The following is a 23,949-nucleotide window of genomic DNA, read 5'->3' as shown; positions in this document are numbered from 1 at the left end:
AAGTCTATACTTTTATTATATTCATAGTACTATCAAATAAGTAGTTGAATAAGAATTCTAATGTCGCCTGTTATAACTTTATATCTTCAAATTCTGTCCTTATTCTACATATAAAGCATTATTAGTTTTTTAAATAAAACTACATTTATATACACTTTTGCAAATTATTTCCTTTTATTCAAGATGATATTAGAGATACTAATTCTTTTGTTTTTTTGCTTTTCATTTGGAATTAAATCCAGGGGTACTTTACCACTGAGCTACATCCCCAATCCTATTTATTTATTTATTTATTTATTTAGAGACAGGTTCTCACTAAGTTACTTAGGTTCTCACTAAGTTCTTGAGGCTGGTCTTGGGTTTGTGATCCTCCTGTCTTTGCCTCCCAAGTTGCTGGGATACAGGTGTGTGCCACTGCACCCCACCAAATTCTTGTTCTTATAGCAAAATACCTCATTCTTTTAAATCGTCAGATAGTATTCTGCATAGATGAATAATTATTTAGTTTAAAAATTCCCCAGCTAAGTGATTTTCCCATTTTATAACTACATTTTTTATAATTGTGTTTGTGCTTCTTCTGTTGGATAAATTACTTTAAGTGAAATCGCAATACGTGCTTAACTTGTTTGCCTACTTCTACCCTTTCAAATCTGTCTTTCTCATTCCTTGAAGATTTACCACCATGGTGCAGGTCTGATCCCACCTCTTCTGTCCTCTGGACTTCCCTCCACTTGTTGGATAAAATGTAAATTCATTACCTTTTCTGACTTTCAAAATTCATGCCCTTTTAGCCCAAACTTATTTCATTGAGTTCTCTTTTGCCTACTCAGTGCTCTAGTATTAACCTGGTATCTTTCTCCTCTGCCTTTTCAAGTGTGATTCCTACTTACCTTCTAAATCTAACTCAGTTATTGCTTCCTTCACAAATTCTTTCCATCTGGAAGTCATATATTCAAAGTCCCAGTTTCCCAAAGCACCTGTTTTATGTCTCCGTTCACACAACCATCAGGTTGTATTTTGCATTAGAGGTGATCTCTAATACCTGCTTGATCATTCTTTGAAAATTCTCAAGAAAGGGAACGCCTGTGGGCATGTTCCATGGCTACTATGTCATATACTCCCTGTGGCATCTGGTTTGGGCTTGCTAATTATGTAGTTATCTCATAAATGAATTTGCATTTAAGAATGAGGATCACTTTGCTCTTTCCCTGAATTTCTTCTTTTTTTTCTATCTGAGAAGAAACCCTTGGAAAAGATGATTTGAACCTGCTTACCTTTTGTGAAATAAGCATTTGCTTATCTCTAAAGGTAGATTTATTGCCATTTTCTAGGTGGTGTACTAGAAACCTCTAAACACTAAACATTTTGGTTAATATCACATGTGCCTTCTAAGGTTTTTACGGGAAATGGCATTGACTGCAATTCCTAACCTGTGGCAGCCATATGCACCTCTCTCTCCTGTGCCTGAGGAAACAGGACTGCCATGAACTCTTGATCTATAGACAAAAAATCTAGATACTGGTCAGGAAATGATCACCAAATGATGGTCTATTTCCTGTAATTAAAAACTGAGGTAAGCTGATCAGATTTTCTAAAATTTGGAATTTGAAAACTGTGAAACTGAGATGTGATATGGAAGGCAGAAAGAAAAAAGAAAATTCTATGAAAGTGCTGGGTCCCAAAGTTTTAAGAACACATAAAAGATGTATAGTGGAGCTGTGTGTTTAGAGGCTGGTTCCAAAAACAGTTGGTATTACAGGCAGCCAAATTTGTCCTTAAAATTTCCTTACGAAGGTGTCACTTTGGGGACAAGCATATTGCATCCTGATAAACTCAACACAATATGATTTTCCAACAGATTTGAAAAAGATTATTGCTTCTTCGGTGAAGTGCCAGATAAACTAGCTGGCTTGCATTAAAGGACCATGTTTTATTGAAAATATGTATCTTTTAATACCAGAATTACACTCAGTGCAGTGGGATGATCACACTATGGGAGGCACCTGAAAACTGAATGTGACTGAGAAAACAGCAGTTTTGGGACACCCTTCCTCTGCTCACTTCTGTGTGTATGTGAGAAGCACTTCAAGATGAATATGCATAAGATAAATCCATATGTAATTTCACACCAGGGTAGAGAAAAGGGGAGCAAGCTAGTAGAGGGAGAAAATGCAGAATTCATGCAGAGAGAAACAGAACTATCCTGATGGAGAAGCCGTGGAGCCCTGAGAGGAGAGAGGAGAATAGGCAGTCCCTCAAGCTGGCTCAGATCTGGGTCACTCCACTCTGCTGCTCCAGGCTGTGTCTATTCTTACGGGGCACCCTCCTTCCTTTGAAGCAACCTAAGTGACTCTCTTGATCACAGTGACTGAAATTATCCAGAGTACTGTGTGAAATAGTAAAGTCATTGCTTCTTGATTTTCCCCCAAGATTTGTCTTGGATCCATGAAAATGCTTGCAAATGGTAAGCAGAACACCTCTAAAAAATGCTCTCCTCTGTACATCTGTAGAAAATGTCCTCCACCATACACCTTCTAAGGAAATTGTATATTTGCATTTTTTATTTGCTGTCATAGTCAAGAAATCAGAAGGCAATGCAGAAAGAGAACATAGAATTAATGTTTGGACAAATTAACATCATCTGCCATATATTTTTTGTACTTAACATACCCAATGTTATTTTGTGGGAACACAAAGTTACCTTTAAGATAGTTAAGACCAATTTTAGTGTTTTTCGTCATATAAAAATCATATTTTGTATCCTCTCTTGCATATCCTACTAGACCAGCTTTGCCTATGAAATAAAATGTTATTAATTTTTTTTCATTGAAAGCAAATACATAATTTTCAGTTGTCAGATGATAGTTTTGATAAATTCTGTTCCCTTTTGTTTGTGCCAGATCTGTACAGTGAGAATTCTGGGATTTAATCAGCAAACAATAGTGGAGAATTGACTTAGAAAAAGAACCCTGTCTAACACATCTGCTCCTCAGACATCCACTGTGTCCTGCAAGAAAACATCAGATCATAGAAAGGAAAACAGAAAAGCTGCCAGCAAAAAGGATGGCAAATCTGGACTGCCTTTTGCAACATCTGCTGGGAGTAGACAAACTGCCTGGTGATGTGCAGCCTGGAGTACACTGATCAGCTACAGTGCCAGTTCCTACCAAGGGGAAATTGGTTTCCAGATCTACTAAGCTGGTGCTAAGAAGAACATAGGAAATAAGAGAGAGAAGGCAAAAAGTTGTGAATGCTTGGCAATAAAAAAGACTTTTGGGCAAACCTCAGCTTTCTTTCCCCTCCTTGGAAGATATTGGTCTTGTGATCTGTGCTGAAGCTGTTCTTCTTCATTTTTCAAAAGCTTGGGTTGGAACACATACACATTTCTTCTGAGAGCTCCAACTGGCACATGTTGCTTTATTTTTAAGGAGTGAAAAAGAAGTCTACTCTCTGAGGTATTTTATAGTAGGTACATATCATCAGCCATAATAGCCTCTTTTGTTGCAATATCTTTTTCCTCCAGACCAATAACTTCTGTTTCCCATGAATGCACTTGTCTCTTCTTGCCTCAAATGAAAGCCGACCCATCTCTGCTCTTCACTGATCAGAGTCATCACACTGGCTTATCATCTGCATTCAGACAGATTCCATTGATGATTCTGGCGAGAGTATTTTTGTTTGTGAAGCCAAAATCCAAAATCATCTTTAAAATATTCACAGATGGGCTTTGACCAGTGAATGAGGAAGCCAGACTTTATCAAGGGGCAAATTAAAATTTGCATACATGATTTCTAATAAGAAAACTAGTCAGAAGATAGAAACAGGTAATGAAAGGAAACTTCTGTTGACATGCAACAACAGTATGGACTCAAGTGCCCCAGTCTGGTGGTATTTTACTTAGATCTCTCATCTTTCTTTGAGAGTTACCTGTAAGGAATTACTGCCATGCACTACATAATGATGTATATAAAGCAGTGGTTCCATAAGATTTAAAATGGAGCTGAAAAAGTCCTACTGCCTAGATTTTTACTGTACCTTTTCTATGTTTAGATATATTTAGATACACAGATACTTTCCATTGCATTGAAATTGCCTATGGTATTCAGTTACAGTAACATGCTATTCAGGTTTGTAACCTAGGAGAAATAGGCTATCCCATGTAGCCAGGTGGAAGAGGTTAGATCATCTAGGTTTGCAGAAGTACATTCTGTGATGTTTGCACAATAAAATCATCGAATGACGAATTTCTCAGAGTATGTTGCCATCATTAGAAATGCATGATTGTACTGTGCTTATTTTCTTGGCTCTGCTTAAAAGTAATTTATTCTGCAAGTGTAAAAGTTTGCCTAACTCCAAGCGTCCAGGTTTTCCAATATAGTCTACTGTTTCTACGGAGTGTTTTCAATTGTTGATATGATAAAGAGTTATTAAGAACCTGTTCTGTGTCCAGCATTTGTCCGGCACTGGGAACATAGCAGTGAGAAATAAAGAAAAAGTAAAGGAAGATTATGATTATGATAGTATTTTGTTACCAAAGTTAGAAAGGCATTGAGAAAGAATCTGACCTAATACAGGTGGGAAACTTACTGTATCTTTTTTTTTCTATGAAATCTATGAAAACATATTGTCCAAGAGGTCAGAGCTTGGGCTCTGAATTGGTGTTTATATTAGGGTTCTGCCATTTTCTGGAGTCAGGATCAATTTCTCCCTTTGTAAAATCGGGTTAGTAATAATGGTACTTACCACATAGGGTCATTATTTTTAAGACTGAAGGATATACTGCACATAGATTGCATGGAAGAAAAGCCCCATGAAAGGTTGCAATTATTAATTGTGGTGATGATGATGATGGTGGTGATAATGAGAGGATGTAGATAATTATCACAGCAATGAAAAAGGCAACATTTTCACTCTGACAGGAGAAAAAGACCTGAGGCAGGACAGACAATTCTTAACTTTAGAACCCAGTACTCTTTCCTACCCGAAGTGCTACAGATCTAAAGAGAGTTCTGAATTTTTTTGGTTTGGTTTTTGTTTCTAAGCAGATAAAACTAGACTGCCAATAACCTGAAGAGTTTTCAAACTGGTAATGACAATTCCACAGCCCCTTTCCTTGCTGTGATCTCTCAAGTCCTTGGCCAGGACTGTGCCTGCTGGAAACGCTACAGGGTAACGTAGAGACAAGAAGTTGTGCGGGGCACAGCAGGGTGGGGGACTTGTTTTTTACCAGTAAAGGTGGCTTACCTTCTGTCCTTTCACTGCCCCTCTTTGCCCCTCAAAGGTGAATCACACCCATGAGAGAACCCAACAGCCTGTTAGTGAGATGTTAGCCTGGGTTGAGAATCCTTAATCCAAAAATCTAGCCCAAGATGCTTAAAGAAAAAGCACAGATTTTGAGGATCATGTCAATACTCAAAAAGTTTCAGATTTTAGAGAATTTCAGATTTTTAAGTTTCAATTTGAATTTAAAATCTGAAATCCTCTGTATATTGGGTAAGGGACACTGAACCTGCAAAATGAATGTTTGAGTTTGAGTTGTGATCTGGAGAAGATTCGGAATTTTGCTCAGTGGTTGGACTAAGTCTGGAAATTCAGATTCTCTTCCTGGGGAATCATGTTTACAATTGCACAAGTCATACATGAATTCCTAAACTTCAAAAGCCTGAATTGGGCTAACACTCTCTGTTGTCTAGTGTAACTCATAGACTCTGACCATTGTTATTTGATCAACACAATCTGGCCGCTTCTACACTTGCTAATTAAGAAACCCTTAGGTGTTAGAGATGGGCAATTTTATGTCATTTATATTCCGTAAGTGTGATAAGGGCCTCTGACAAATTCACCTTCACTGAAGTTTGCTGAAATCCTTGCTGAAGGACACCAGGAGACATCACACAAAGCACTTAACCTTCCTGTGTCTGCGTCTCCTCAACTATGAAATGAAAATACTCAAGTCTGTCCACAGACTCACGATGGTGGTTGTTAACCCTCCAATTAGGACAGGTGCTTCTAGATGTTCACAGAATACTGATGGCATGACTCATTCTCTTTCTAGGGTTTTCTTCCTGATCCCTGTATCTCTTCTCTGGCAGACCACGTAAGACATCAGTTTAAGTTTATGTGTATATTAAATCTCTAAACTGTCCTTTCATAACCCCGGGTATAATGTAATTTTTTTCCTTTTCTTTAATAAAATTTCAAGTGGTTTCTCTGTGCCAGGCTCTGCGCAGTTGCAAAACTTATTCTCTTTTTTGTTACCCCCGCCCCTCCACATTTATTGACCTGAGTCAGGTCCAAGGTGGAGCAGAGAGTAATTAAGAGGCAAAGAAGTATGGAGATTCCACAGCTTGGAATGGAACCACCATTTGACCCAGCTATCCCACTCCTTGGCCTATACCCAAAGGACTTAAAATCAGCATACTACAGAGATACAGCCACATCAATGTTCATAGCTGCTCAATTCACCATAGCCAGATTGTGGAACCAACCTAGATGTCCTTCAATTGATGAATGGATAAAGAAACTGTGACATTTATATATACAATGGAATATTACTGCACCATAAAGAATGATAAAATTATGGCATTTGCAGGCAAATGGATGAAATTGGAGAATATCATGCTAAGTGAGATAAACCAATCTCAAAAAACCAAAGGACAAATGATCTCGCTGATAAGCAGATGATGACATATAATGGGGGGTGGGAGGGGTTAGCGTTAGGGTTAGGGTTAGGTTTAGGGTTAGGTTAAGGAGGGGGGCAAGAATGGAGGAAGGAAGGACTGTATAGAGAGAAAAGAGGGGTGGGAGGGGTGGGGGGAGGAAAAAAATAACAGAATGAATCAAACAACATTACCCTATGTAAATTTATGATTACACAAATGGTATGCCTTTACTCCATGTACAAACAGAGAAACAACATGTATCCCATTTGTTTACAATAAAAAAAAGAGGCAAAGAGTGCAGTCTTATATACCCAGTATATTTTAAATAAAATTTTTTATTTAAAAGTTTTAGATTTCTAGAACATTGCAAAGATACTAGGGATAGTTCTCACATACCCCTAATTTAGTTTTCCCTAAAGTCAACATCTTACTTTATTGATATAATGTATCTGCTATAATTTAGAAACCAACATTATTACATTACCACTAACAAGATTTTATGCTTTATTCAGATTTTCAAGTTTTTGCATTAAAATCCATTTATCTGTTCTTGGGTAACATCTGACATACCATGTACATTTATTCATCATGTCTTCTTCACCTCCTCTTGTCTGTGAAAGTTTCTTAGCCTTTCCTTTTTATTTCTGACCTTAACAGTTCTAAGGTCTACTGGTCATTTTGTAGAATCTCCCTCAACTTAGGTGTGTCTGATATTGTGCTCATTAGACTAGGATTATGAGTTTTTTTTAAAGATCACAGAGGTAAAGTGTCTGTGTCATTATATCACCTCTAAGTACATATTAAGAACATGTGAACAAAACATTATTGATAATGTTAACCTTGATTATTACTGTATTCTTGAAGCTAGTTACTAAGTGCAACCTACATTCAAAAATGGGGAGGGGAACTAAGCTTCACCTCTTGGCATTTTACATAAATTATTTGAAACTCTTCTGTCTATTCACTTACTTAAATCAGAATGGACATGCATATTTATTATATACTGTGAGTTATGATCCAGTACTATATCTGTTATTTATTTTGAATTTTTCTACCTTTGCTTTGGGAACTACGGCAAGTTATACCCTTTGTCTCTTTGAGAAACCCCATCCTTTTGATTCTTGAGCGCTTCCTTATTTTATATACTACCAGATGCTCCTGACTCATATTTGTATTATCCCTGATAATCAGCCATTTCCACAAGGAGCCCTGGATCCTCTGATTAGAGATGATATTGGAAATCAGAATCTAGATGCTTGGCATGATTATTGTCACCAGGGTGTCAGAGATTCCAGGACACTCAGTGGATGGTATCAGGTCCTCTATGCTTTGGAAGTTTGATAACTGGCTCTTCTCTCTGGGAACATGATGTGGGGTCCTTAGAGCTTTTTCCAATGCAGTCCTCCAACAATGGTCACCTTATTGACAATAGAGACTACTGACTAATTTTAGGTGTAGCATGATAATAAAAACTGCATTTTAGTAATATCACTGCTATAGCAGTCTGGGGGATGCAACAGAGGAGAGAAGTGACTAGAGATGGGAAGGTCAGTTAGGAAAATGGTCTGCATAAAAATGATTATTATAAAAATCAAAGGAAGGATAACATATAAGAAAATCTATTGAAAGTCTTAAAGATGTGGATGTTCTCAGCCACTTCCCGCCATGGTTATTCATTTTAAGGATTTTTCTCAAGCCTAGTTCTATTGTTACTGAAATATGTAAGTTGAAAGAGCTATGAATCTCTGTTCAACATCATTTATAATGGGAGATTGAGTGGATCCTGTAGGTCATAGTGCTTAAAGAATGAGTTGCATAAAGCTTCTCACTTGAGTTATAACTGACATTGTGCCAGTTCCCTTCAGGCAGTGGATGGATCCAGGCAGGAGGTGAGACCAGATCCCCAAGGATAGTTTCAATGCACTCTTAAAGTACTCTTCCTTTGTTTCCCCATTACCTATGTTTTCTAAGAGAAGGGATATAGTCAAATAGAAAAAGATGGGCGTGGATTTTGGCAGGGTGAAAATGTACTATGTAAAAGCGTTTGGGTTTTAGATAGTGTAGAGAAGTCCACATGAGGTTTCTTATGAACAAGGAAGACTTTTCTACTTCTCTAAGAAGTTTGCAGTTGATCTTCCAGGACTTCCTTTGCTTTCCCAAACACAGTCCACAAAGCTTCGAAAGCTACATTCCTGGGGAGTCAGTTGAGAAGTGAAAAGAATAAGGCATCATCTATGGAACAAGGTAGGCTCTCCTAGATATATATTGCAATTTAAAGTTTGAGATGCAATAATCTAGAATGGTTCATACTTGGCTATACATGGGAATCACTTAGGGAGGCTTTATGAAATACCAATGTTTGGGTCTGTCACAGAAACTCTAATTTATATTGTAACCTGATTATATGAATTTTTACAATGTCCCAATATGTAGCAAATGTGTTTCTTTTGTTTTTTTGGGGGGATGACATAATGAAGATTGAACCCAGAGGTGCTTTACCAGTGAGTTACATCTCTGGCCTTTTCTATTTTCTATTTTATTTTAAGACAGGATCACTAAGTTTCTTAGGGCCTCTCTAAGTTGCTGAGGCTGGCCTCAAACCTGCAAATTCTCCTGCTTGAGCCTCCTGAGGTGCTGGGATTATAGGCATGCACCACCATGCTGAACTATGATCATGAGAACCACTATTCCAAGACAATGATTTTCGACTTTGATTGGACATAAGTCTCCCTTCAGGTGTTTAAATCCAACAACAAGAAAAGATGTCCAGGTTTCACCATTGAAGAATCTTAGTTTGGAGTGGTGTTTAGTCATTCCTTTTTATAGCTTCCTAAGTCATTCTAATTTGCTTCCATCTTGGAGAATCTTTACATTCGGGCCCGTGGAGGCCACACCTGGAAGTTGTTTTTGCAAAACTGGAATAGAGGTCTTGAAGAAGCTGACTGCCAAGAGGAATGTGACTGGAGTATAGGACTTCTAGATTGCTGCTCTATGAGGTGCTGTTCACTTCTTATTTTCAAGATAAATAGCACAATAATGTGCAATAATTGAGTATTATCATTTTTCAGACAAAGCTTTTATTACTTGTTTGACTCCACTGGTAAACCGGGATTCTGTGACATTTGCAAATTTCAAAAGCACCAAATTATCAATACATTTCATGTAACTTGTTGGAAACCAGGTATTAATCACTATATTGTATAACTCCCTCATCTCTGTACATTACAAATTGTAAGAATTCCCCAGCAGGCTTCTTCCCCCACCTCCAGAGCACTACCAATGCATCTCTACAAGTTTGACTTTTCCTGTTGCCTAAAGTGACTTGGAGACTAAACAGTCTTTTCTCAAGTCTCTGCAATCATCCCATATTCTCTTTATAAACACCACCTTCAGCCTTTATTTTTAGAGTCTTCTAATACACTCTGATAAATGTTCTCCTCCTAAGGGCTTGTCAGGAGCAAGGGTGATTGATAAACTGTACCAATGGAAAGAGAAAAATGTTCTCTCTAATATCTGCCATTGTGACAGATTACATAAATAATGTTCTAAGGCTAATCGGTACTAAATGGATTTTATATTTTAAATGCTCTTTGCAGCCATCCAGGTATGAATCACATTTCTTTATCAAAATCATTATGAGGGCTGCCTTGACTTGTAAAATCTAGCAAATAAATACAGAAAACCAAATGATGCTAGGCATGTGTACTTGCATTATTGGGATATTGTATATTCTGTAAGCTCATAAATCATCACTTCATGTGAAAAGACCTGCCATAGAAAAATAAAAGGTTCGTCCTTGGTCATCAGCATAGCAACTTGGAGAGGTGTTTCTTTCTCTGTCAGACAAAAGAGGTTTCAACTGTTCACTCCTTGTTTGCCTGAATTTCAGAACAGAATTCTTCGCATCAATGTTTTCTGAAATATGTTATCCAGGGTGATTTTAGAGAGTACAGAAGTGAATATTTTGATTTTGGCATCTGTAATATTTGTGCATCTTTGCATTAAGCCTGCTGAAGTAGTTCATTTCCTATTTTCTTTTCTTAGGGGTGGGAGATACTAGGGATTGAATTCAGGGGCACTTTATCACTGCGCTACATCCTCAGGCTTTTTATTTTTTTAATTTAAAACAATGTCTCACTAAGTTTCTCAGGACCTCATTAAGTTGCTCAGGCTGCCCCCGAACTTGTGATCTGCCTCAGCGTCTGAGTCCTTGGAATTACAGGAGTGCAGCTACTTCCTACTTTCCTTGCCTTTGGAGGTTCAGAAGCAGGAAAAAAGGATAATATAGGGAGAAAGAATGAGACAAGTCACAGTAAGTGAAAAAAAAAAAAAAGAAGGGATCTAATGCTGAAAGAGAGGTTGGTATGGGATCCTCAGGGGGCCACTGGATATAAGGAGTCATAGATATAGGTGTGTGTGTGTGTGTGTGTGTGTGTGTGTGTGTGTGTGCGTGTGTACATTTATAGAGTAGCTTCCCAGAAACTTTTCCACTCAAGGAGTGCCTATCGCCCCTGACTTGGAACTTGGAATTTTGTCTAGTGAACTGAACCACAGATCCAGTGTGTGCTCCCTTAAGAACAGAAAGAAAGCAATCTTTGGAAAGATGAGTAGAGAGCAAGAAAGAGAGGGAGAAAGAGAGGGAGATGGGGGAGAGAAAAAGAGAAAGAGAAGAGAGCGGCAGGCAGCAACAAAGGAAGGCTTGGAGATGAAAGTGAGGCTAGACTACAAGATTTTCAGGATAACTGGAGGTCTGAGGTTATGTAGTTCTGGAGGTATGTATGCTGAAGCCATCTGATAGGGCAGCATAGGTATATTGGAGAAAGCCCTGTAGTAGTAATTAATGAGCATAGGGTACAACCCCCAGGTGTGTGTTTAAGAATTCTCTTCCCTTCTGAGTCCCATTTTTCTCTTCTATAAAATGTGTCAGTGAGATTTAAAAATATATACTTAATGAAAATACCAAATAAATCAATCAATAAATGGACTAAGGAACTGAACAGACACTTCACAGAAGATACATGATCAATCAACAAATATGTGAAAAAATGTTCAACATCTCTAGCACAGAAATGCAAATCAAAACTAGTCTAAGATTTCATTTCACTCCAATCGGAATGGGAATTATCAAAAATACAACCAACAATAAATGGTGAGGATGTGGGGAAATTGGTACACTCAGACATTGCTGGTGGGACTGCAAATTGGTGCAACCACTCTTAAAAGCAGTATAGAGATTCCTCAGAACATTTGGAATGGAACCACCATTTGACCCAGTTATCCCACTTCTTGGTTTAGACCCAAAGGAATTAAAATCAGCGTACTACCGTGACACAGCCACATCAATATTTATAGCAGCTCAGTTCACAACAGCTAGATTCTGGAACCAAATTAGATGAATGGATAAAGAAAATGTGATATATATATGATGGAATATTACTCAGCTTTAAAGCAAAATGAATTTCTGGCATTTGCTGGTAAATGGATGGAGTTAGAGAATATCATACTAAGTGAAATAAGCCAAACCCAAAAAACCAGAGGCCGAATGTTTTCTCTGATATGTGAAAGCTAATTCACAATAAGTAGGGGGGATAGTGAAGAATAGAGTTACTTTTTTAGGTAGAGGGGAGTAAAGGGAGGGGAAGGACTATGAAGGAAGGAATGACAGTAGAGTGAAACAGACATTATTACCTCATGTACCTGTATGACTGCATACTGATGTGATCCTACAATATGTATAATCAGAAAAATGGGAGATTACACTATATATATGATCTATCAAAATGTATAAATGCATTCTAATGTCACGTACAACTAATTAAAACAAATAAAATTTAAAAAATTTAAAAATATGGCACATTGCTATTTTGTAAAAGAATAAATCCAGTATGATTGTTTTTTTGTTGTTATATTTATTTTTTAAACTACCTTATATTCATGGCAGATGAAATTTATTTTTCATTATTATAGTGATATAAAGTTTTGCTTTGAGGTAAGTTTATTTCAGTGAGAATGATTCTACTTGAAGAAAAAAAGAGGCAATATTTAGAGTCAGGTTGAGGTCTTCATCACATATTCTGTGTCAGGCACTTTTCTAGGTGTTTTATGTACATTAGCTCAGTTGATCCTCACAATTTTCAGAAAATATTGTTACATTCCCGTCTCCCAGATGTAGATGCTGTGACATGAGATTAAATGTCACTGTCACATGGTTCATGAGTAGTGGACGTCAGAGGCTGAATCCAGATTCTTTGACTTCATAACAATGTGCTTCACTCATCTATCTACTGTAATACCTCTGAAGTATCAATACAGAAGGGATGATATGGCAAAAATAGAGAGGATGCTACTACAGGGACACTGCCCTAATTTTACTTGAAATCATGTCTCTTGTTTCTTATCTAAACCTTGGTCTGGTATATAAAGTGGCTGCTCAAAATCCATTTCATAGGCAAACAAGTGAAGGACTTGTGGTATCTATCTAAAGCACAAGTTACATCATGTTATTTTCCTGCTTAAACTCCTTTCTTGACTTCCCAATAAGGTTGCCAGATTAAACCAATAAAATACCAAATACCTAGTAAATTTGCATTTCAGATATATAATTATGTTCTTTTTTAGTGTAAGCATGTTCCAGGGATATTTAAGACATGCTAAAAAGTTATTCATTTTTCATTCGAAGTACAAGCTTAGCAGAGCCTCCTGGATTTTATCTGGCAACTCTACTCTCAGTTACCTTCAGAATAATGTTCAAATTCCTGAACTTGCTTTTGTGGTTGTGGTATGGTGACAGTTCATTTCTCTGACCTCTTCTTACCCCCTTAGGCTTTATATTCTCTCCACACCAAAACCTTTGCAGTTCCCTGAGCTTAGGCTTTCTCTTACTTCCTGGCCCACTTCACATGTTGTTCTTTATTTTTCTCAGCCTTCACCTAATTCTTCTGTTAGATATTACTCCTCAATTGAGTTAAGGACCACCATGCCTTGCTCTTATGTATCAATTTAAAGAAAATTTAACACCAAGATGTAATTTGCCCAGGTGATTTTATGTCTGCTTATTGGCAGCCTTTCTTTGTCTGAATATATAAGACTATGATATGCACCACAAAGAACCAGGTTGTGGCAAACCCAGTGCTGAGCAGTTCAGGTCTCCCAGGGACATTCCCACCAAGTCTTGCTAGGCAATCATATCACCACCATTTTCCACAGAGGACTATGTTAACACCCTGTGCTGTGTTCAAAGTGGGTCTGGCACCTGCATTTTATCATAGTTCACTGAATATGAACTTGTCAAATTATTCTACTCTATCAAGCTCAAGTTCTATTTAAAACAACAGGCACTTTTTGCCACAATTTCCCCAAAGACACCTATGCAGGCCTCAAATTGAATATGGGATTCTGAATCAAAGATTGTTCTCAAAACTTTCTGATTTTATTACACCAGAATCTCACTTACCTTTATCGTAAAATGGAGAAAATAATACCCACTTTTGGAAGAATGTTGCTTTAGTTTTCCAACTTTTTAAAATGAATTTTAACCCCAGGCAATTTCATTATAACGTGTTGCTTGTCTGTGTTGTTGGCTTACCTGCCTGTTTTTCTCTTCCTCTCTCACATGCACATGCAACACACACACACATGCATGCACATACACACATGCACACACACAGCAATGGGAAATGTGAATGACACCACCTTTGCTATCCATGGGGCAAATACTGGATCAAAGCAACCGTGAGTTAGCAGAGCATGAGGAAAGCCAACCTCCTCTGTCTTGTTTTACAACAACTGGTTTAGGATATATAAATACTGGTAAATATAGTGAAATGGGACACCTTCAATTTTAATTATTATCCTAAATGATATCAAATGAATTTGATGAAGGACTTGATGGACAACTGATGGGGATATTGCCACAATTTCTTTACATCTCCTCATAACTCAACAACAAGTATTTATATGCTTGAGTAGCATTATACATATATTTTTTTCTTGTAGCCTTAAGAACCTGCTGAGAATCAAGTGACTAATGTTTTATTATCATAGTCCACAACTGCAAAATATATATACCTAACAATGTTTATAAAAATTTATTTTTATTAATGAAAAACTCAAAACAATATAAATATCCCAGACTAGTAATAGTGAATAGCAGTACTTCACAAATTTTATCATCAAGGATCTCTACTGGAATTTAGCTCTAATACATCTGTACACAGATAAGTCTCTGGCTCCACCTTGCCTCTCTGAGGACTGAGTATATCAACATCTTGAGGCATACCTCAAGTCTGTCCATGGCACAGTGACTGGAAATTTCTGAATGATGATATGTAAACACAATTGAACTACATTACCTGGCAAAATGATGGTGTATATCTAAATGTGTTGCATTAAAATATCTACAAAAAGTTTAATTGGAAAATGATTATAATTAACTATGCATAGCCTAAAAAATTTATGCATATGAGCATGCCAAACATGCTGTCTGTTTGGGGAGTCACTGATATATTATTATTAAGTGATGAGATTTTGAGTGCTCTTTGAGTGCTATTTTGAGTGCTATATACATATATGTATATATATATTTGAATTCATATATATTTACATTTTAATTTAAATTTAAATATTTTTTTCCAATTTTGTTAATTCCATTCTTTTAACTAATGATTGATAAAGGAAATTCTATTTAAAGTAATATGGACATGTCAATTTTTATAGGCCATAGGGATAGGTGCAAGATTGGAAATCTCAGTTAGTTTGGAGTAATGGTAAGTGGATAATGTTCATTGGTGAATTTTTGACATTTCCTGGCTGTTAATAGAGATTCATAGACAAAGTCATCTCTTCTATCTCTGGATTAGTTTTTTTTCAGTTGCAGATGGGCCATTTGGTCTAAGTACAGAATCACACCTAACAGAAGTGAAAAAAATAAAAATGGAGACTAAGTCCCCAAATTATGCATTCCATAATCTTATTTTACTTAGTTGCCTGAGCAAATACTTTTCCTTATAGCATAATACAGTTTGGTTTTCCTTACTGAGGAGAGAATTTTCATGGTTTCATCTACTCGATTGGGGTAAAAATAGTTAACTCTGATGCATGCACCTTAAAGAGATATTTTATCAAGTGTTGTGATGTATATATATTATGTATATATATACAAATATATATATATAAATATGTGCATGCTAAAATAAAACATGCACATGATAAAATAAAACCTCACATATTGTCTATTTCAGTATTGTAGAAATGTGTAAGATATATATATATATATAATTAAAAATTTTCTAGTAGTCACATCTAAATGTGGAAATAAGTAGGTAAGATTAATCTTAACAATGTGTCCAATTTAACCTCATACATCTAAAATTTAACATTTAAGCAGTATAAATACTTCTTTATTATTATATTCTTTGTTTTTATATTTTTCTTTTTCTTTTTTTAAATTAGTCTTTGAGATCTGATGTGTATTTTGAACTTTTTTGGCACATCTCTGTTTCAGTAGCCACATTTTGAGAGCTCAGCATCCCTCAGTGACCAGCATTATTACACATCATTGTTCTGTTTCCATGCTGGTATGTTCTAAGTGACAGCAACATCAGTAAGTTTGGAAATCTGTGAAAAATGCAACCATAAAGTTCACCCCAGAACTACTGAGTCAGAATCTGAATTTTAACAAGATTCTCAAGTGACTTGTTTATACATTGAAGACGGAGAAGTAACTGTTATTCTAGTATGAGCAGAAATGAACCATTCATACCTGTTTCCTCAGCCACTATTCTCCATGGCTAGGTTACAGCAAATTGGAGATGATGGTTGAACTATAATGCAGACGAACATCTGAATGTAGGCTTGCTCAGGGCTGACACAGGTTCTTCAAGCTGTCTAGGTCTGGTTCAGTTCTGCAATGGCAGGTATATGCCTAATAGCAATAGAAAATAGTTGGCTGTGAAACGCATGTGAATGGCACAGCTGTAATGTGTTGATGTCTTCATAATCAACAGATTTATTTATACCATCTTGTTTTGCATGAGAAATATCTTATATGGATTGTTGGTAAAATATTTACAGATCTTCAAATTTTCTTTTGGAAGGACAGGCTAGAAATTCGATGAAACAATGTGAGGTATTCATTAGGTCTTTGTCCCTTGCCAGGTTTCCATGCTTTTGTTTGCGTTTGATTCCTATTTGCTTTGCATTTTTCCTCATGACAAGTGGCATCAGCTCATTAGTTAATAATTCCCTATTCAGTGGAAGGGGGATACTGAAGAATTTTCCAAGATAACATAGCTGGCCTTGAATTTCATAGCAGGCATAAACCTGGGTGCATTTTCCTCCTCCATAGTTATTTTTCTATTCATCCCAAACCTCATCTGAACAGATAATAAACCACTTCGCGAACAGATGTGCCACTTATTCATCTAGTTCTGTAATGATAATGAAGAAAATGTAATCTGGAGTGTCTATGGAAGATGAACTAAAGCCAGATTGGTATGAATAATAAAGACTGTTGAAATGTTGGGACCCACATGAAAAGCAAGTCATTAAGTACTTGACAATGCTGTCTTTGATCAAGTCCAATAGTGTATAGAAACACCAACTCTTGGGTGCTGGGCTCCACATGGAGCTAGTGTTTGTACAGATGTAAACATTCCAAATTGTTTAAAGCATAAAGAAGCATAAAAGATAAATTTTCTTGCAGCTGGAAGCAACATCTGATACTGCAAAATGCTTTAAATATGTTGGAGGCATTGCTTTTAGTCAGACAAATTTAAGATTAACCAAAAGACATGTGTGACTTAACAATTTTGTGTTAAAAAAAAAAAAAAAACGAATTGAGACCAATTTTCCTCCAAAAGACAGTGCAAAATTATCTCTCGAGGGATAATGATTAGCTTGAAATCTGTTGCACAAACAACCTTTATTTTATACATGACAGGTAGCTATTCTTGTCATAGAGATGCTGGTGTCCTCTGTAGAGGAGAGGTATTCGTATACTCAATGAACTCTATCTAACAGCATTTTGTCATAAGGATCATGTGACATTCTCATCTTATCTACTTCAGTGCAATATGACAACAACTTCAATAACTCTGAGAATATGTATTCTGTTCCACATTTTCAATGTTTCTCATTTTGCCATGATGACTTTTGTGTCTTGTGCTTTTGTGTCTGTTTTGGAAATGTGAATATCAATTTCCTTTATAGATCCTTTGACTTGAATTGTTAGTTACTTTTCTTTTATAAGTTGCAATTCATTGGTATCTCTTTGTTGCAGTAAGGGCCACCTAAATAATTCTGTCCTACACAAGCAAGGGAAAGTAGAGTGTGTTGTGCATAGCAAATCCTGCCTTTGACCTTTATGTGTAGTACTATTCAATAATTCAATTAACAAACCTCACGAGGAGCAGGTAATAATTTATTTCTTAAAGTCAATATGGTTGTAAAACAGTTTGCCAATAGAAGTGGAAGAGGGAATTTACAATAATGGTCATGCTATAATTATACTTTTTAATGAATTATTATGTTTAAGGTGTCTAAATCAACAATTACAAGGAATATATGAAGTGGCTTCTCTATAGAACAAATATAATCTAAGTCTGGCTCCAAGAAAGGTGTTTTACATTAAAATCTTAATGTTCAATGATATTCATTGATATCAAAGTCTTCTTATTTACAATGCCACCCACCTCCCTCCCAACTTGTGCCTTCTCTCACGTTCCCTGTGGCTGTGAATGACTCCCTTATGCACCAGGCTTTTATCTCCCACACTTTTCCTGGCAGTTATCATCCAGCCTTCCCAAACTCCTACAGCTCCCTCAATGCAACCTGCTCATAATTGCCGAGGTTACGTTCACATGCTGTTTCTTCTGCCTGATATAGTTTCTCCCCACTCCTCCTGTCTTCCTCTGGTTAGCGCACATGCTAAATGTAAGACTCATCTCAGATAACATTTCCCTTACAAGCCTGCACCATGTGTAACCCTACCCCCTATCTAGCTCATGTGTGCTCTCATGTCCTCTGGTGCTATAAAGACCCTCACCCCACTGCCTCACAATCCAGGACCTACTCTTTTGTCTCCTAGGTACGTAATGAGCTACTTGAAAGAGAACTTGAGCCTTATTGGTTTTTGAATTTGAAATCTCCAGGGAGTTTCTTGCAGTTTATGAAGGCCTTGGGGGTGCTTCTTGCACAACCTATGAGTTCACACGTGTTGAAGTGATGAGAGATTTTTACAATGACAGAATGAAGTTCACCACATGAATCAGCTGAAACCTTTATAAATTCTCTTCTACCCTCCCTCATTTTGATGGGTTTGGAAATTACTTTAAAGCCTGATAAGCTGAATGCCTAGAAATATAAACCTTCCCTTTGCTCATTTTATTCATCTTGATAATTGTTTTAGGACATTCTGGCTAATTCTCCTTATCTTTGTTGCCTAAAGATTTTTCACAACCCTCAAGGGAATCTGTTCTCTGTTCTGTTCTATGGAAATTAGACAATTTGAGGTCTTCAAAGGCATGAAATTCATGATCCTTTCACTAAAAATACCAGTGTCAAAAATGACTAGAGTTGGGCTGGGGATGTGACTCAGCAGTAGAATGCTTGCTTAAAAAGTATGAGGCCTGGGTTCAATCCCAGCACCACACACACACACACACACACACAAAACAATGAGAGCTGGTTTCCGTGAATATAATAAAGAATATAGGACCCTAGAAAGACTGACATTAAAAGGTACATTTCTTAATGTGCATGAATGGGAAGTAGTTGTTGGTTTGGGGTAAAATGTGTTCTTTTGTAAGAAGCTTGAGATTCTGCACCAATTTCTTCTTGCAGTCTTAGGAGAGGACATTTTCCAAGTTGCTGCAAATCAACCTTACAGGTTTATTCAGGGTAAAGTTCAGGACATGTAAGTTGCTGATTTTGTGTCTAGATTTCTAGGGTTCTTGGATTTTTAAAGACTTCTTTCATAAATACCACCTTCTCTCTGAAGGGCAATTTTGAGGGTGAATAAGAAACAGCATTCCAGGAAGAAGGGGATAGGTAAGTGGGAAAAAGCATGAGTGACTCACCACCTGCTTCCTGTTTTACCTGTAGCTAGAAAGATGAGGAATTCTGAAAGTTCATGTGTGTGTACTGAAGGCCAGGTTGAGGCCCCTCATTAAGTCTCAGTGCAAGGTGTTCAAGATGATATTGTTCCCTGATCTATCCTGGAGACCGTCTCATGTACAGTTGAGAAGAATCTGCATTCTGCTACTGTTGGATGGAATGTTCTTTGTATGACTGTAAGTCCACTATTTCCTTTTTATTTCCCTGGAGAGTGTCTGCTAAAATTTCTCCTGTATATTTGCCATTTCTATTTACCTACCTAAGTGTCTGAGTTCTTCCAAGTCCAGTTTGAATCCCTCTTGGGCTGGAGAAGCTGTTTAGGCCTATCTAAATTCCTGTATTTGTAAAATCTGTATCTTGTCTCATTGACAGGATTCAATTCCCCTCAACAAAAATGTCAGGAGTGCTGATTTGCTGTGTATTGGATGTTCATGCATGTTTCATTGCAAAAATAGAAGTGTTCATTTCTTCTCTACCCTACTTCCAATCAACACACAGTCTTTCACGGTTATTTTGACCTAAGTGATGATTTGTTAGCACCTGAATTTTCTAGCACAGATAGCAAGAGGTACCCAGATATTGTTCTGTACTTTTTAGTTATATCCAACTATTACATACTCATCATGGCTGTGATGTCAAAATGCTGTTCAGTCAAAGTTACCTTTGTGCATTTGGGAAATCTATGTGTGAAATAGCAAAGCATGAGCCTCGCAAGAGGACAGGATGTTTCAGTGTTGCAAACTCATCTCTTCTTTATGATCAAGAAATAAAAAAAAATCTTTTATAATCAAAGTTTTTTAAAAGATGAGTATTCTCTTCTTTTCAGCTTTATTGAGGTATTACTAACAAAACTACATATTTGGTATACCACTTGATATATCAATATACATTTTCATTGTGAAAAATTGTAATTAACATATCCATTACCTAACAGTTACCATTTTGATTTTCATCTGCTTTTTCTGCTTCTCAGCTGGCTTTCTTTTTTCTTTACCATACTGAGAAAACTTAAAATCTATCCTTTTAGCAAATTCCAAGTATATCATACATTGTTATCAACTAGAGTCACCGTGCTATAATTAGCTCTCCAAAATGTATTCATGTTTTAACTGAAAGTTCGTACCTTTTGAAAACTCATTTTCCCCAAAACCTGACCCTTGTAACTTCTCTCTTACTTTCTGTTTGTATGAACTGGTCTTTAAGATTTTCCATATAAATGAGATTTGTTTTTCTATGTAGTATTTGTCTTTCTGTTTCTAACATTTTTTCACTTAGCCTAATGTCCTTCTGGTTCATTCAGTTGTAAATAATAGGAGTTCATCCTCTTTCAGGGCTAAATGATACTGTGTTTGTGTGTTTGTATGTCAGAAAGAGAGAGAGAGAGAGAGAGAGAGAGAGAGAAATTTTCATTGTCTATTTGGGATTGGGGGTGATACTGGGATTGAACCCAGGGCCCCACATGCTAGACAAGTGCTGTACATTGAGCTGAATCCCCAGCCTTTTTAAATTGTGTTTTTGAGACAGTGTGTTTCTAAGTTGCCAAGGTTAACCTTCAACTTGCTATTCTCCTGCCTTAGACTTCTAAGTATCTGAGATTAAAGGTGTGGGCCACCATGCCTGGCATCTATTTATCCTTATGAATATTTAGGTTGTGTCCATGTCTTGGCTATTGTGAAAAATTCTATAACGAACATGTGCAGATATCTATTTCATGTACTGATTTTATTTCATTTGGATTTGTACCCAGAAGTGGTATCATAAAGTAGATATATTTTTAAATTTTTTTGAGGAACATACATACTATTCTACAATGGCTTTATCAATTTAAGTCCCTACAAACAGTTTACAAGTTTTTTTTTTTTTTTTTTGTAACAACCTCACCAACACTCCTATCTTTATCTTTCTGGTAATAACCATTTTTACAGGTGTCATGTGATGTGGTTTTGATTTGCATTTCCTTGATGACTAGTGAGTCAAGAGCATTTTCATGTGCTTGGTGGCCATTTGTGTCTCTTCTTTTGAAAAAAAATCTCTTTAAGTCCTTCACCCATTTTTTAAATTGGTGGATTCTTTTTATTTTGCTGATTCATTGTTTGAGATTCTTATGTATTTTGTATATAAACTCCTTTTCATATGAATGATTTGAAAGTATTTTCTCCCACGTTGTATACTGCTGTTTTATTCTGTTAAGTGTTTCAGTGCACAGAAGTTTTTTGGTCTGATGCAATCAGATTAAATGTGTGGATTTTTGCTTTTGTTGCCAGCAATTTTACTGTCATTCCAAAAATTACTGTCCAGACCGAGGTCAAGAGCCTTTTCCCTATTACTTTCAGTCGTTCTACAGTTCCAGGTCTTAAGTTTATGTCTTTAATCCATTTGTGATCATTTTTGTATATGATGTGAGATAATCACCCAGTTCTAACCTTGTATAGATACCCAGTCTCCCTAACATAATTTATTTACAAAACTATCCTTTTACTATTTTGTGGTCTCAAAATCTATTAATCATAAATGCATATTTTTATTTCTGAACTTTAAATTCTGTTCCACTATTTTCTATGTCTGTTTTTATGCTAGTACCAAGCCTGGTTTGGATTACTGTGGATTTGTAATATATTTTGAAATAAAGAAGTGTGATGCCTCTAGTGTTGTCATTTTGTCCCTCTTTGTCAAGATTGCTTTGACTATTTGGAGTCTTTTTTTTGTGGGGGGGAAGGCAGGTACCAGGGATTGAACTCAGAGGCACTTGACCAGTGAGTCACATCTCCAGCCCTATTTTACATTTTATTTAGAGACAGGGTCCCACTGAGTTGCTTAGTGCCTCACTTTTGCTGAGTCTGGCTTGAACACAAGATCCTCCTGCCTCAGCCTCCCGAGTTGCTGGGATTATAGGCCTGTGTCACTATTCCCAGCTTTTGTGAAACAGAACAATAACAAATAAAAAGATTGAAATGAAACTCCCAAAAAGTAAATTCTAGGACAAGATGGACTCACAGGAATATTTTACCTAATAAAAAAGAAGAATTAGTACTAATCCTTCTTAAATTCTTCCAAGAAAATAGAAGGGGAAACAATTCCAAATTCAGTTTTTGAGTCCAATATCACCCTAATACCAAAGCCAGATATGATACCCTAAGAAATAAAATTACAGGTCAGTATCTGATGAGCATAAATGCAAAGTTATTTAATAACTTTCATAAATGCAAAGTTATTTAATAACTTTTCAAAAATTCATGGGCCCATTAAAATGATTATACACTGTGACCAAGTAGATTTATCCCTGGAATGCAAGGCCTGTTCAACAAAGACCAATCAGGGTGACATAGCACAGTAATAGTGGAAAAATACAGACCACATGATTTTCTCAATAAGTTCAGAAAAAGGATTTGAAAAAACGTAACATGCATTCATTCATGATAAAAACTCTCAATGAAACAGGTATAAAAGAAAATTACTTCAACTCAGTAAAGACCATATAAAACCTATACCTAACATCATAGTCAATAAGGAAAAACTAAAAGCTAGTCCTGTAATACCCTGTATGAGAAAATGATGTCTACTCTTACCACTTCTATTCACTGTAACTTACCACTCCTATAACATTGTAAGTCCTCCCCAGAACAATTAGGCAAGAAAAGACAAACAAACAAAACCCAAAAAATATCAAAATTGAAAAGAGAAGAATTAAGCTATTTCTGTTTGCAAATGATATGATCATCTGTGAAAAATCATCTAAGCCTCAATTTTAAAAAAGGGAGAACTAATAATGAAATTCAGTAAATTTTCAGTAAACAAAATAAACCTAAGTTGCATTTGTATATACCAACAATGAACTATTCCAAAAGAATTAGAAAACAGTCCCATTTGTAATAGCAATGAGAAGAATAAAATACTTAGAAATGAATGAAAGATGTAAAAAACTTTCACACTAAAAATTGTGAAAGTATTGATGAAGGAAATTAAATACATATTATGTGGAAACATTCTATGCTTGTGGACTAGAAGAATTAATGTTTTTAAAATGTCCACATTACCTAAAATGATCTACAGAGTTTATGCCATCACTATTGAAAGTCCAATGAATTCTTTACAGAAATAAAAAAAACATAATGCTTAAGTTTAAATGAAATTATAGTATTTTTCTTTTAATAGGATGATTTTTGATTAACTCGGA

The sequence above is a fragment of the Sciurus vulgaris genome, assembly GCF_902686455.1.
Source record: "Sciurus vulgaris genome assembly, chromosome: 6".
In the NCBI taxonomy this organism is placed as follows: domain Eukaryota; kingdom Metazoa; phylum Chordata; class Mammalia; order Rodentia; family Sciuridae; genus Sciurus; species Sciurus vulgaris.
Note: the sequence above shows the minus strand (reverse complement) of the source record.